Genomic DNA, 15,027 nt, shown 5'->3' on the forward strand with positions numbered 1-15,027 from the left:
CAAACAATGTACTCCTGTTACTCTAAAACACATCAAACGTGGTCAAGGATAGATATGGTTCTAGGAAATAAAAATTTGATGACTCAGAGTAGGATTAAGATAAAGTATATGCCTATGGCCTTATCCGACCACAGTGCAGTAGTAGATGGATCTTGATCTGAATAAGAACCAACACCTGCCGTTGTTTAAATTCAATCCCTACTGGTTATCATTTATTCCTGATAAAGAGAGTATAATGTTGGAGTTAAAAAATTTCTTTGAAGACAATAATGGCTCTACCACTAGACATATTGTATGGGACACCGCTAAGGCATATTTAAGAGGGTGCTTGTTTAAAAGGGTTAACTATTATAAAAAAAATTACTAGAGAAAAAGGGGAGTTATTAGAGAAAAAGCTAGAAGAGGCTAGACTTGATTGTATAATGAACCCCACGGGGAATAATAAAAAGAAATGGGAAGAGGAACATGAAAAGTTAAAAATACACTATATGGATAAAACAAGGAAGGAACTTTTTTTTCAAGGGTTTCAGTTAGCATCAGAAGGAGAAAAGGTCGGAATAATTCTTGCAGGTTTTAGTGAAAAATCAGAGAGGGAAATCTTGGATAGGGGCAATTAGGGATGATAGAGGTGAAATAATTAGCTCACCTGATGGAATAAAAAAAGTCTATGAGGACTATTTTCAGGAACTTTATAGGACTAAGGTGCAATATACTAAAAAAGACCTTGACGAGTATTTGGACCATATTGCGTTAACAGAGATAACTAAAGAAAAATGTAAAAGAGTGGAGGGCACTCAGATGACTAGGTATATAGATACTCAATACAAGTAATGATATGTAGGATTTATTATATAAAATATATATACGTAGTACTGGATTTGTTGATTCAGTAATCTATAATACGCATATATGATAAAAGTTGGTTCAGAATATATTGACCTGCATATACAGGTGATCAGTCTGTATAGAGGTACCGCTTGAATAAAATACAGTAAAATAAAATCATGTGCGCAATAAAACCATGGATATTGTTACTTAGATCCTGGATAAGTGTTTATGGCCGTATATACTGTTGAGCAGTCTTACCCCATCCGTTGTGGATCGAGGGACGGTTGCAGGGGGTTCTACATACACAATGTCCCGATGTGTGGGTGATGGTCCGGTCCTAGGTGGCGTTGGTGCGCACGTGGTGTGATGCTCCCTCGGCGTCTCTCTCCGCTGCGGCGTACTGGGTTCCTGCGTCCCACGTGATGCAGGGGATGGCGTCTCACGTGACCGGGAGGAGTGGCTATGTTGCTCCGGTCAGCTGGGTGTTTTGCGTCACTGCTTTACAGCCTGCTCGAATGATTGGTGGTGTTTCTTTTTGTAGAAAGTCCTCAAATTAGTTATCAGTTAGGGATCTTTCTCTACAGGATATCCTTGGATGGTTCAATTGTTGTAAACCCATATACTGTCTCTTACCAAACGCGCTTCGGTGCACTCTTGCACCTTCATCAGTGGTGGACAGTATCACTGGTCTCTATCCTATTTATAGGGGAGGGATTATTAGGGTATATGGGTAACTGGTAAAATGTGAACTGGATCCGGTCAATGTCTTTCATATGTATATATAATATAACACAATTCTTATATATTCAAAGCTACAACAACATGTAGTAATAATATTCCAACAAATTTTAAAAGATAATATAGATTTAAGAGAATAATATAGTTAGTATAATTAGTGCTAAAAATCGGTAATATATTCGACCATGCGATGTAATTGACAATAGTTGATGAAGAAATAAATAAAATCAATGAGATATCTGAGAATTTTTATTATATGTAGGATCTTCAAACTGTTCATAAGAGGTAATAATAAGATGCTTGTAGCTGTAATGATAACTAAAGCACAACAAGAGTATCTGGATAAAGAAATATCTAATTCAGAAATAATAGAGGTTTTGGGTCAGATGAAACCTGTAAAATCCCCGGGGAGCGATGGACTCCCCTTTGAAATTTATCAGAAGTTTTCGCAGGTTTTAATACCAGAATTAAGAGCGACATTGTGCGAAGCTAAAAAAAATAGGGAAGCTACCAAAATCAATGAAAGAGGCAATTATAACCTTAATTCTAAAAAAAGGGTAAAGACCAATTAGATCCGGCCTCATATAGCCAATATCTCTGCTGAATACGGACGTTAAAATCCTAGCTAAAGTCTTGGCAGGAAGGTTATCCAAAGTAATTAAAGGCCTAATACAAGAAGATCAGACAGGTTTTATACCGGGAAGAACAATATATTCAAATATTAGAAGACTCTATCTTAACATTGAAGCCAATAATACAGAAGCTGATGAAAAAGCAATACTCTCATTGGATGCACAGAAAGCTTTGATTGTATCGAATGGGAATATTTGTGGGCAGTTTTAAGAAGGGTTGGTATAGGGGAGGGATTTATCACATGGATTCAATTTATATATTCCAAGCCAACATCTCGGGTGATGGTGGATGGGAGCTTGTCCCTGCCTGTTGCCCTTTACAGGGGCACTAGACAGGGATGCCCTCTCTACCGTTACTATTTGCTATTGCAATAGAACCCTTGGCATGTATGATAAGAAATAGTAGGGATTGCAGGGGGTTTCAATATAAGGAGGGAAATGAGAAATTAATAATGTATGCCGATGATATTTTATTATTTTTGCACAACACAGGTGATGAGTTTAACACTGTAATTGATATAATAGATAGTCCAACATTCAGGTTGTTGGACAGCCTAATGGGGGAATTTGTTTGGGAAGGCGAGACTCCAAGGTTAAGGAGAGAAGTCCTTCAACTTCCAGTAAAAGAAGGTAGATTAGCAGTGCCCAATAGTTTTTTTTATTATTTAATATCACAATATAGTCAGATAAAAGGAAGTTTGGAGAGAGTAGCGGGGAGGGAGGAACTATTAAAAATGGGGTGGATTGGGGACACAAATTACCTAGAGGTGTTGGAATCAGGAGCACTGGGGAAAGACAATACAATAAATAGGATATTGAATTTAATGGAACGTATATGGGTGGAACTTAAAATAATAATGGAAATAAAAGGGTACTTGCGGTATACACCCATTTGGAAAAACATGAATTTAAAGGAAATCCAAAGAATTGGGCCTTATATAGACTGGGAAAAAAGGGGATAAAATATTTGGAACAAATATTTGAAGGACATAAATTGAAGGACCTAGCCACGTTAGTAAAGGAGTTTGGGATCCATCAAAAAGAAAGTTATAAATATCTACAACTTAAAAATGCCGTAAGATCATCAGCCAATCCAAATATATATATTAAAGAACATTCAAATAGAATATATAAATTTACTAACGGAACGCAAAAAAATGGAATTATGGGAAAGAGATATAGAATTCTAATGCAGATGAAATAAGAACGGATTATAATCCCAGCAAGAGGAAAGTGGGGGAAAAAGATATTTTATCTTTCACGGAAGAAAAATGGATTGATGCCCTTGGAAGCTATTTTAAGGTATCAGATAGGGCTTCATATAAAATCTCCCAGTTCTTTATCGTCCATAGGTTACACCGATCTCCTTGGGCGTTAAGGAAGATGGGGGTTAGAGCTTCCGATAAATGCCCAAGATGGATGGGTGAGAGGGCTGACCTTATCCACTGTTTCTGGAGATGTCCTAAACTATTAAGGTATTGGAAAGATATTGTAGCTATCGCTCCTCTCCATACTCTGGAGGAGATATAAATGGGGTGAGCTGGACCGCAAAGTGAAGGGAAAAGGGCCAACAAGCACTAAGCATCTCTGGGAACTCCTTCAAGACTGTTGGAAGACCATTTCAGGTGACTACCTCTTGAAGCTCCTCAAGAGAATGCCAAGAGTGTGCAAAGCTGTAATCAAAGCAAAAGGTGGCTACTTTTGAAGAACCTAGAATATGACATATTTTCAGTTCTTTCACACTTTTTTGTTATGCATATAATTCCACATCTGTTAATTCATAGTTTTGATGCCTTCAGTGTGAATCTACAATTTTCATAGTCATTTGAATGAGAAGGTGTGGCCAAACTTTTGGTCTGTACTGTATATGGAATGGAATGATCCTGATGTCCGTAGCCAGTTCTGTCAGTCAGGGTATATCTGAGAGGCTGCAGTATGCATTGGCCTTTCATAAAAAACCTATGTCATTGGAAGCAGCTATGTCCCTTGCTGTATGTCTGGATAGATGTCTGAGGGGGATATCTAAGGGTGACACTTATGGTAAAGAGACACCTGGGGTTACGCCTTGTGAGGAGCCTATGCAGTTGGGGGAAGCTACTCCTGGGACTGCTAGTAAGAGCTCTGGTCATATGAAGGGAGTCTGTTTTTGTTGTTGAAAAAAAGGGACATTTTGTGAATATTTGTCCGTACATTCAGCGGCAAGGTGTAAACCAACCCCCCCCCCCCCCCCGTGTTCCCAATCGCAGCAAACCGCAGTTCAATTCAGACTTGCGGTTTGCTGCGTTGCTGGGTTATTCGGGTCTTTGGTGACACGATAACCCGGAATAGGAGGGTGATCGGTGGTGTGATAATACGATGGTGACATCACCTCTCAGGATCGCTTCTGATTGGCTGCAGGGTGGGAGGTTTAACTTGCTGCAGCTCTCCTCTCCTCCCCTTTTCTGTGTCCGGGAGCAAGGAGAGCAGCTCCAGCACCCCCCTTCTGACCCTCCACAGTGCCATCTGGCACTAAAAGGCATTTACGAAAAGGTTAGGGACAGGTTAGGTTAGGCAGGGATATTCATGGAAAGTTTAGTGGAAAAAAATAACCGTTTTAACTGTTGCATCACCCTAATTGTGTGTCTGGGGTCCACAGCACAGCTGTGTGACCCTAGACCACATAGGGGTGCTGCAGCTTCCCCCCCCCCCCCCCCCCCCACACACACACACACAAATTTTTTGGGGCGCAAGCAGTTTTTTTAACCAAAAATAGAAATTCTTGAATTTCATCTCCATTTGTCAATAACTCTTGTGGAACACCTAAAGAGTTAACAAAGTTTGTAAAATCCGTTTTGAATACCTTGAAGGAGTTTTGTTTGGCTGTTAACCCTTGCTTTGTTACTGGAAAAAATGGATTAAAATTGAAAATTAGCAAAAAAAAATGAAATTCAGAAATTTTATCTCAATTTGCTATTAACTCTTGTGGAACACCTAAGGGGTTGACGACATTTTTAAAATCAGTTTTGAATACCTTGAGGGGTGTAGTTTCTAGAATGGGGTCATTTTTGGGTGATTTCTATTATGTAAGCCTCACAAAGTGACTTCAGACCAGAACTGGTTCTTAAAGAGTGGGTTTTGGAAAATGTTAAAAAAAAGTCAAGATTTGCTTCTAAACTTCTAAGTCTTGTAACGTCCCCAAATAATAAAATATCATTCCCCAAATTAATTAATTAATCTAAACATGAAGTAGAATGGAATGTAAATTATTAACTATTTTGGAGGTATTACTTTGTATTATAGAAGTAGAGAAATTGAAACTTGGAAATTTGCTAATTTATGGTAAATTTTGTATTTTTTTTATAAATAATTGTTTTTTTTCATCACATGTTGTACTTCTTGACACTGGTAAAATGGAGTAAAAAAAAATCTCAGAATGGCCTGGATAAATAAAAGCGTTTTAAAGTTATGCACACATAAAGTGACATTGGTCAGATTTGCAAAAAATGGCCTGGTCCTTAAGGTGAAAATGAGCCCGGTTCTTAAGGGGTTAAACAAATGGCTGAAATTTGATTAGCCATTGTAGACTCCGTCCACTTTTTTATAAATTTTAACCCGAGTCACCCAGTGACCCACGGTGCCAAGTTTGAGTATTCTGCCTTAAATACTGTGAGAATGACAGCAATTTACATTTTCTCATTGAAGTCAATAGGGAAAATATGATTGGTTGTTTGTGGCTCCGCCCACATTTTAGAGTCCCCAAAATGTGACGAAATTTTCAGGTTGACCCCATGACTAAGTGACCCAAGTTTGGTGAGTTTAACTTAATTTTTTTTTAAAGTCTTCAGGGGGCCGCCCCAGGGGCCCGGAGAGTGGGATTTGTTAACAAAGCACAAGCAACCTATTCGGGTATGTACCGAACAAGTGTGCAAAGTTTGGTAATTGTACTCCTAAAACTGTGGGAGGAGTAGCGTATAGAAAATAGAGGCCCGCAGAGTGGGATCGCTTATTAAAGCACAAGCAACTTGCCTCACTATAGGTTGAAGGAGTGTTGAAAGTTTGGCATTTGTAACCCCAAAACTGTAGTTGGAGTAGCGTTTTGGTCAGCCAATCACTGTAATGCAAGCAGCCAACAAGGCTACGGCATTACAGTGAATGGCAGTGCATAGCAGCCAACAAAGGTGCGAGAAGGAGACTCGAGCATCGCGCTCGAGATCACGCGGTATTCGGCTGAACACTGAGATGTGCCGATCATCGCGATGCTCTAGCCAAACTATTGTTTGGTCGAGCATGCTCGCCCAACTCTAATCAGTATTCTAAGGCCACAAAAAAAACAGGAGTGGATCCAAAACAGAGATGACGTGATTTGAATATTTGTATGTCTTCCTTGTGTTCTACCCACTCTTGCTTTTGGCTACGAAATAATGAGCAACTACTGATGCAAAATACTGGCTGTGTGATAGAGGCCTCATGCGCAAGTTGCATGAGTTTTGGCTATTTGCCATGGAAATAGGTTTTATTCAGATGGGAAAAGAAGTCCTGAATGCAGACCTTTAATGGCCTCTATCACACGGTCAGTATTTGGTCAGTTGTTTGCATCAGTATTTCATCAGTATTGGTAAGACAAAAACAGGAGTAAGTCCAAAACAAAGATAACATATGATGTGAAAGAGGCCTCCAAAGACAGGATCCGCATTGTTTTTTCATTTTTCCATTCTTCTAACAGATCAGAGGAAGGGTAAAATAAACAATGTCATCAATGAGGCCAAACAGGAAGAATAGTGGCCCTGTCATAGAGTGGTGAGGGTGGCAACAGTGAGAGGAGTCAACACAGTGGCCAGTCAGAGTGGTGAGGTGGCAACAGCATGAGGAGTCAAAGTGGCCCGGTCACAGAGCGGTGAGGTGGGGGGGCAACAGCAGTAACAGAACAAGATAGAGGCGGTAGAAGCAGATTGCGGCAGAGACTCAAAGGCACTCAGAGGCACTCCCTGCCTCCATCTCCACTGCATACTGAAACAGTGTGTTGGGGTTATCTGCCTGGTCTTCCTCATCTCCCTCTAACTCGTCCTGCTCCTCTCCCGTCATTTGTGCAGAAAAAACTGCCATTTCTGTATACATTGTTTGTGAGTGAATGCCCTCTTCCTCCAGTCCAGCACCCACAGGGCTCAGGTGGCCTTGAAATGTAGGCGCCACCACTCCTGTCTACGGGCCAGCCAGATTTATCAGCATCTGCTCTAGGACATGAAGGAGTGGATTATGTTGTTCATCCTGTAGTCCTGGCGACTGACAAATAAAATGGCCTCCTCAAAGGGCCTGAGCAAATGACAGGTGTCACACATGAGCTGCCACTGGCTAACATCAAAGTTACTCAGGGGAGTGCTCCTGTCCGCCTGCATCATCAAGAAATCTTTTTATGGCCTTTCTCTTCTCATATAGTCAGTTCAACATGTGGAGGGTGCAGTTCCAACTGGTGGAAACGTCGCATATCAGGTGATGTCAGGGAATGCTATTCTGCCTTTGCAGCTCAAGGAGGACATGCTTTTCAATGTGAGAGTGGCTAAAGTGCATGCAGAGTTTCCTAGCCATTTTCAGGATGTCTTACAGGTGGGTGGAAGACTTCAGGAAACACTTTACAACCAGATTAAAGAAGTGCGCCATGCAGGGAGCATTGGTCATCCCTCCTTGACGCAGAGCCGACACAATGTTCTTCCCGTTGTGGGTGACCATGGTTTCGATCTTAAGCTGGCGAGGAGACAGCCAGGATTTGATTTTCCTCTTGAAGGAAGTTCCGCGGTGTGACTCCATTAGCCCAGGCAAACCAGGTGCAGAATAGTGTGACATCACCGTGCTCTGCACAGATGGCATGCTAGAGTAAAGCTCTGAATTGTGCCTGCAGTAGAGGATGAGGACGACACTGGTGTAAGACCCACAGCTTGAGAACGTGGAGGCGGCAGTGCCATCACCTGGCCAAGTTGCTGGTGTGGCTAGGCAGGAACCACATTTACCTAGTGGGCCGTAAAGGACATATTTTGTCCTTGACCGTAGTTATAGCTCCAAACGTCGGTGCTACTGTGAACTTTAGCAGACACCAACAGGGTCAAGGACTTGCCCACCTCCTGTTCAACATATGTGTGTAGGGCTTGGCCAGGAGCAAGTTCAGCTTCTGCGCCGTTGGATAAGTGCACGCATACTGTTGTCTTTTTGCAATCACCTTGGTGATAGATTACTGACAAAAGGAGTGACTAGGAGGAGGAGCAGGAGCATCAGGACCAGTAGATGATGGAAAGGAAACATAGCTCTCTTCTGCTGAGGTGGTGGAGCCTTGACTGCAGGAGAAGGGGTGCGTGCCACTGGGTGATGCAGCAGTTGATGCGTTAAGCTTTTACCACTACATTAGCGCAACGGTTTTTCCAGGCTACTCTATGGTGATGCTGCATGTGTTCACACAGGACAAGGTGCTAACAATGGCACCCTTGCCACACTTCACCTTCTGCCCACAGATTCTGGAAATGGATGCTGACGTCCTCCAGTGGCTTGATGAAAAACTACCACACTGCCCAGTATGGCATTTCCCTCCCCCACTCCATGCTGACTGCATGCTACTGCGAACCTGTGCACCGCTACTTCTTTCCTGACATGTTTGGCTCCAGATCTCACACTGCTGCCACTCTGCTGACTCACGGCCATGCCACCACCCTGCTGGCTCAGCCTCTGCCTCACTCGCAAGCTGCCACCCTCTTCTCCTAATGATGATGAAGCCCCCTCTTCACCTGGCTCCCATGTGCGATTGGCCACATCATCATCAGCTACTGATTTTACCCTCACCAGTCTCAAGGCCATCTGCTTGACCACTCAAAACACCAGCTCCCATGTGACTCTCATCATCGCTACTTGCCTGCCTACTGGAGGAAGCAGTGGATCTCTCCTCCAGATCTTGGCTGGGCAGTAACTGCTGTCTGTCATTTAGAAAAGTGGAGCTGAGCCGATAACATACTTCTTGAGCTAAAGGAACAGAAAATGACAGAGGCAGGTTCAGGACAGGTGGGAACACAGAGCTTGTTCCTGGGTCATGCCAACTAAGCGTGGTGTCAGAGGAAGCCACCAACTCCTGACTAGGTGTGTCTGATGTCACTTTCGACGAAGTAGAAGACCAAGTCAATCATTCAAGGACAGCTGGGTTGCTGGTCAAAGCACGACACTGGTAGCTCCGGCCTGTTACTGTGACTGCTGCTACCACTCCCTCTTCTGCTGCAACTCCTGCAAGCTCCAGAAACATTTTCCCACTGCCCGTACCCTTTGAAGGGCCTGTACGACATACCGTACATTGAAATAAACTGCAAGGGTAAAAGCAATAGTGGTGTATTGTTGGCTTGTTTCTAGCAAGTTCTCCAACTACAGCAGGCAGGGTCTGAATCTTAACTCATATTTACTGTTTTCCTTCTTTCTTTACTGTGCATCCCCATTTAAATGTGCTCCATGGACAATGCCACTAAGTGTGCAATTTATGCGTGCCTTGAAGAGACATTCAAAGAAAAATACATTTGCACTAGATGCAAGCATGCTGCGTATTTGGATCTAAATAGGCAGCTTGAGATACTTAGGGGCATTGCAAACCCGGAGAGAGGCTTAGTCCTCACTGTGCAGGCACTGACTGGGGTCAGTGAAATGGAGGTGGGAGGAGGACAAGATCAGGACTATCAGGTCAGCAGTTGGGTTAATGTAGATAGAAGGGGTAGAGGGGAAAGTGCCAGGGAGGCTAGTCCTGAGCTGGAACATCCTAGTGAATATGCCTGTTTGGCTGATATTAGGGATGAAAGCCCAGGGCCAGCAATACTTCAGCAGGGTGTTTCTCCTAGCAACCAGGAAGTTGACCGCTGCAGGAAGGATGGGAAAAGGAATGCAGCAAAGGTCAGACAGATGCTGGTGGTAGGGAACTCTATTATTAGGAGGACAGGCAGGGTCATCTGTCGCCAACACTGTGAATGCCAAACAGTGTGTTGGCTACTGGATGCTCTGGTTCGGCATATTGTGGATCGGATTGACAGATTACTGGGTGGAGCTGGGGAAGACCCAGCGGTCATGGTACACATTGGAAACAATGACAAAGTCAGGGGGAGACGGAAGATCCAAGGTAGGGTTTTGAGAAATACTACCAGTGCCATGAACGTCACTAGAGAGACAATGGGAGCTTAGGGAGTTAAATAAGTGGCTCAGAAGCTGGTGCAGGAAGGAAGGGTTTAGGTTCATGGAGGACTGTACTTTAATGGAGAGGGTGCAACTGCTCTGAGGTAAAAAAAAATGTTAGATGTCTGGAGGAGTTTTTAAACTAGGATCTGGGGGGAGGGTGGGGTGGTCATACTAATAAGGGTGTAGTTAGTGTAGAGAGAGGGATATAGGAGGGGACAGTGGGGATTTAATGGGGGCTGGGGTTAGTGGTTGAGACATGGTTGGACTCTTCGCATGAATGGGCTGTTAATATTGAGGGCTTGGTTAGTGCTCTCATTAAGAGAAACAATATAAGAGTATTGCAGGTTTGATACCTTTTTAATAGCTAACAAAAATAAAAGTAATGATGTTACATAGCGAGCTTTCGAGACATCACCAGTCTCTTCATCAGGTGTACTACAAGAATATATGAAGAAACAGCAATATATATACAATAAGAACAGAGACATTGGGGAATGAATGGACATTTGAAAAGAACAAAACAAAAAAACTGAACAACATATCAAAGATCTTGAGAATGAGTCCTTAAATATCTTACAGATAAGGGGTGTGAAAGTTTTATGGTCTCTAAATTGATGTTATCTCAGAGACCTGGTGCCCCGACTATGTCTATAAAAGACTCTTTAGATCTTGTAGTGTGTCATAAATCCCGGAGACAAATTCAGTCCAGTATTCAAAGTGTCAAGCAGTGTTATAAATTTGAATTCCCAAATTATTCTGGCTCTTTGGGATTTGAAGTTACCTTTTAATATGAGAACTTTCATGTGTTCTTCATTGTGTCCTGGGCTACAGAAATGCTTAGCCACAGGAAAGTGCAGCTTTTTCTCTTCAATTGTGTGGCGGTGGGACCGCATCCTTGCATTGAGTCTCTGTCCTGTTTCTCCAATGTAGAAGCCTCCAACAGAGAATCAGATAAACAACATTAGATGTAGAACATGTGAATGTCCCAGGGATCTGATAGTCCTGCTGTGTGTTGGGGATCCGGATCTTATCTGTTGTCTTTATATGGGAACAGGTTTTGCATCTTCTTATATTACAGGGATGGGTTCCTTTTTCTGTGGTACGTGGCCTTGAACTTGATCTGATCAAAATGTTCCTTAGATTTGGAGGTTGTCGGTAAGCTAGTAAGGGGGGATCTGGGAAGATTGTTTTTAGTCGTTTATCCTTACGTAGGACATGATGTAATTTTTGGGCAGTTTTCCTCAGTACCTCTAGTTGTGGGTTGTAGGTCACAACCAGAGGTACGCGCTGGTTCTGTTTCTTTTCATTGTATTGGAGAAGTTGACTTCTGGGCATCTTGGTGGCTCTTGTGATCTGATCTTTAATTGTAGCAGGATGATAGCCCTGGTGTAAACATGTCATTTTCAGATATTGTAAATGCTCATCCCTGTCTGATATGCTGGAACAGATTTGGTTATATCTGATGGCTTGACTATAGATGATGGACTTTTTAATATGTTTGGGGTAGAAGCTGCCCCATTTGAGGTATGTAGGCCGATCAATAGGTTTTCAATACAGGGATGTCTGTATTGAGCCGTCTTGATGTTTTATGGTGGTGTCCAGAAAGCTGACTTCTGTGTGTGAATAGTTGAGGGTCAGGTTTATGGTGGGATTGAATTTGTTGAATTGTTCATGAAATTTTATCAGTTCATGTTCAGAGTCGGTCCAGATTATTAAGATGTCATCTATGAAACGGAAGTAGGCCAAGGGTTTTTTGAGGCAGGATACCAAAAAGTCATTTTCCAGTTTTGTCATGAAGAGATTTGCATATTGCGGTGCCATTTTACTGCCCATGGAGGTCACAGTGCACTGTAAATATGTCTCCTTGTCAAAAAAAAAAATTGTTATGGGTGAGGATGAATTTGGTCAGTTGTGGTACAGACTCTGAGACGATCCCATTCACCTCCAAGTATACTTGGCAAGCAGTTAATCCATCATTGTGCGGGATATTCGAATACAAGGATTCCACATCCATGGTTGCCAAGATTGTGCCTTTAGGGAGGGGACCTATGGTTGACAGTTTGTTCAATAAGTCAGTGGTGTCCTGTAGATAACTTGTTTTGTTCCTCACTACAGGTTTGAGGATATCCTCTATCCAACCTGAGATTTTTTCTGTGAGGGTTCCCACACCTGAAATGGTCGGTCTCCCTGGATTACTTTGTTGTTTTTTAAGGTTTGAATCGCCTTCCTTTCCTGTATGTTGATGTTAAATGTTTATTTTATATGTTTGTCTAGTATTGTAGACTGTACTACATTTCTAAAGGAGTCAATGTACTGGTCCAAAATGGTATTGCGGCCAGGTGGAGGGGTCCGGGGGGCGGAGCTGACTGCAGAGCTGAGTGGAAGCAGCTTGGTGGAGCTCTGCATGCAGCCTGATTATAAATCATCATAAATCCGCAAGAGCTGGATTTACCATCCTAAAAATAACAGATACGGACTCAGGACACCAACCAGAACCGATAGATACCACATTTATTGAGTTCTGAGGTGGTTGGACTGTGAGGCCTACATTTCAACCTGAAGCACGGGACTATATTTCGGCAACACCCTAAAATGCTGAAACTCAGAAGATGAGCATGATCTAACTGCTCCTCAGTATTCAAACCACTATTTATCTAATCCAAAGTGTGTACGGCAAATCTACTGTTTGTGCCATTCTCCCTTTGTGAAACAGTCAATTAACAAAATGAGCAAAGGCCATCAATCAGAGAAAGGTGTGAAAGCTCCAAAAACAACAAAGAAAAACACAGAAACTCACGAAACTACAAAAAACGGATGTAGAAAAAATCACTAAACATAAAGACACTACTAAACATAGCTTCTCATGCTAATGAGTGGTCAGAGAATGATGAAGAGGAAGACCAAGCCTCAGAATCTGAAAATATACAGTCAATCATTAAATCATTACCCACTGTATCTTGTATAAAAGACATGTTTAGAGAATTTTCGAACTCCATCAAAGAAGATTTATCTGAACTAAGATCCGACATCAGGCAAATTTCCTCCAGGGTGTCACAAGTGGCAGATTCCGACCAACTACTGTCTGCACATGCTATCAATCTATCAAAAAAATTGAAAGAACAAAAAAGAGTCATACGCCCTCAAACTACACCTGGACGATCTTGAAAACAGATCAAGGCGAAACAACTTGCGAATTAAAGGCCCCTCCGAAACTGTCACAGATGAGGAGATAACACCAGTCCTTACTAAGATCTTCTGTGAGCTCCTGGGAAAAGATGAAACCTTTGACTTAGGATTTCAGAGAGTACACAGGTTTTATAGACCGAAAAATGCAAAAATAGATTCACCCAGAGACATATTGTGCTGCCTTCTAGACTTCAGTATTAAAGAAGAAATCTTCAAAAAGGCGAGGTTCTCAAAAAAATAAAATTTGAGTATGAGGAAAGAGAGGTTTTGATATTCCAGGAGATTTCAAGATATATACTATGGAACTAAGACGCAACCTGCAGCCTCTTACTAGCGCATTAAGAAACAAAGGCCTGAAATATAGATGGCTTTTCCCATTTGGACTCTTTATTAACTGCGCAGGGAAACCAATAATTATTAGAGAACCTGCTGATGTAGACAAGGCTGCGCAAAAGTTGGGACTGAATAACATTGTGATCAATGACTGGATCGCCAGAGAAGAAGAAGAACCACAACTTCCTCAACTCTAACCATGGAAAATGGTGACAACACCCAAATCCAAAAGATCCAAAACTTTAGACACAGGATCCATTATGAGAGCTCCGCAGAAGTCTCAACGCATGCCAGCGGGAGAATGAGGACCCTCTCCCTTGAAGCTCTTATACCTACCTGTGAGGTTCCTTCACACATAGAGGATGGTAATTAACTTTACTAAAATCTTCACAGTTGAGACTTGTATGATGTAGTCTTTGTGGAAAGCTGAATCATAGATAATTTTGTTCTTGATTGTTGCACTTTTGTTGTCATTTATTTTTGGTGATACACTTATATTGAATTATGTATACACTATATACGGGAAGGGGTTCTGATGTCTGTCCACGTGCCTTTTGGTCTCCCGCGAACACACAGGGCCTGAAGGCATCAGGCTTGCAGAAGAGACCCATCCCCATAATTAGGTATGTATAGACCTTTAATGTTTAGCTAGGTTTGCATTGTTATGTATACGACTCTGTACACACACACTCATGTTAGAACTGAGGAGCAGTCCTTAATGTTCACATCCTTTAAACTTAATTGTATCTCCTCCCTCCCCCACACTTACTGACAGATCCTAAAGATTCCACAGCAATCATGAATGACATACAATAATTTTTTGCTGAAAACCTACAAGGGGGAGCCTGCACTTCTCTGGAATGGGCAACCTATAAGGAAGTGATCCGGGGTAGATTGATTAGGTTGGGATCATATAAAAAGAAACTTAGAGAGAGCGAAATTAATGATATCCTATCCCAAATAAAATGACTGGAAACCGTCCACAAATTATCACTGGAGAAGTGATGAAAGATCTTACAATTTTACGGTCTAAACTCTTAAAATTAATGGACCAGAAGAACCAAAAATATTTATATATCAATAGATATAAAAAATACTTAGAAGACAATGGTTGTAATAAAAGGCTAGCCAGAATACTACAAAAACA

The sequence above is a fragment of the Bufo gargarizans genome, chromosome 8 (assembly GCF_014858855.1).
Source record: "Bufo gargarizans isolate SCDJY-AF-19 chromosome 8, ASM1485885v1, whole genome shotgun sequence".
In the NCBI taxonomy this organism is placed as follows: domain Eukaryota; kingdom Metazoa; phylum Chordata; class Amphibia; order Anura; family Bufonidae; genus Bufo; species Bufo gargarizans.